Below are 1818 nucleotides of genomic sequence, written 5' to 3'. Positions count from 1 at the left end.
CTTATTTCTCTGAAATGTCTGATTGCATCACATCCTGGGAGTCTAAACATAAGTTTTCTCACTAACCATGTTTCTTGTACACCTATCACATCAGGTTTGTTTTCCATTTCAAAAACAGTTTTCTTTAATTCCTGACCATGTGTTATTAAACAATGCATGTTCCAGCAAAAAATATTAGAACCATGTTGTTTAAACTACTTTACTATCTTCAATTAAAATTGCATGAATGCAGTCTAGAAAAAGACTGCCTGGGTGCAAATACTTTTTTGTTGTTTTTGTTTTAAGTTTTATTTTCAGTCTTTTTCCCTATCTGTAAAGTGCAATTAATTACTTCTATGCTATATGTTTCTCTTTGCTTACAAGTGGTACCTCTTCATCTATTACCCTCATATTATCTTTCCTGCATTGATCTGCATGTTGTTATATCACTATCTCTTCCTTCACTGTCATTTTCCTCCTTCTCCACATTCTACTGAATATTTTTTGGTAGCTTCTACATAGGATACTTTATGGATCGTTTCAATTGTCTGCATCTCATTCAGCTGTTACATACCCTTTGTATGTTGCACAGTGCTTATTCCCACAATTGCTGCATTTTAGTTCTGTTTTTCCATACCATTCTCATAGGAGTGTTTACCACAACTCATTTTCCCCTTTCAGACAGCTGTGACTGCCCAAACCTTTGACACTTATAATATCTCACAGGGCCCAGGATATATGGCTTAATCCAGAAGATTTAATATCCTGTATAAACCCTATCAGGTAGCATCAGAACTTTAAATGTTACTCAGGCAGCTGTGGATGGGCTGCCTTCTTCCCCCTCCTCTTAATTAGTTGCTTAACGAATAGCACTTGGTCCTCACCTATACTCCTTTTAGTTTCATCCTCAGTCATGCCCAGTGGAACCCCCCCATACATTATCCCTCCTGCTTCTATCATAAATTTCTGGGCTGGTAAATTACTTTTATTTTTCCTAAAGGTGTAGTTTTAAGAAGTTTCTCAGTCTGTTACTTATGCATACATTCTACTAATCTCTATGCTGCATTCTTTTAGCTTTTAATATATCTCCAATACTTTGCCTAATCCACTCTGCCTTTTTCAAGGGATTAACATCTCCTAGCTTTACATCTTCAGCTAGTGGTTTGATAATTATAAGACGTAGATCCTTTTCTTTACTCTTTTTTTCCATCCCTGTCCGCTCCCTCTTCTTCAGATATTTCTATTTTTCCCTTCTTCCTAATCTGAAGCCACTCCTTATTCCTTCTCCCTCATTTTCCAATGTAACTTCCAACCTTTCCCTCTCAGTCTGTATTTCCAACTCTGTTCAGCTACTGAGCAATCAGCCTACACAGCCAGGCTAGGCCACTTCCTCTTCGTGTCTTTCTTTTAGCTGTCCTCAGCTGATAAATTGAGCCACCTTGTTAATTGTTCACTCCTTAACCAAATCTCCCTCTTTTGCCCTATCTGGGACACTTATTAAATGCTCAGAGTGGTGAGTCACCCTAGGCTACTCACACCTTGTCACAATTATCCAGAGTTCAAAGTACTTGTCAGTTTGGAAAATAGAAGTAGCTGTGCTTGGTTGTGGACTGAATCTAAGGGTAAGTCCAGGGCCGGCTCTGGCTTTTTTGCCGCCCCAGGCAAAAAAGCCTCCTGCCGGGGAGAGCGGAGCCCCGGTGGCCAGAGCACCGGGGGGAGGGCGGCGAGCCCCGCCGGGGGGCCGCTCCCCCCGGGGGCCAGAGGCTGCGCTGGGGGGAGGGCGGAGAGCCTCGCCGGGGCTCCGCTCTCCCCGGCGGCCAGAGGCAGCGCCGGGGGGAG

Source organism: Terrapene carolina, unplaced genomic scaffold, assembly GCF_002925995.2.
Source record: "Terrapene carolina triunguis isolate 2854851 unplaced genomic scaffold, T_m_triunguis-2.0 Scaffold21, whole genome shotgun sequence".
Classification (NCBI taxonomy): Eukaryota; Metazoa; Chordata; order Testudines; family Emydidae; genus Terrapene; species Terrapene triunguis.
Note: the sequence above shows the minus strand (reverse complement) of the source record.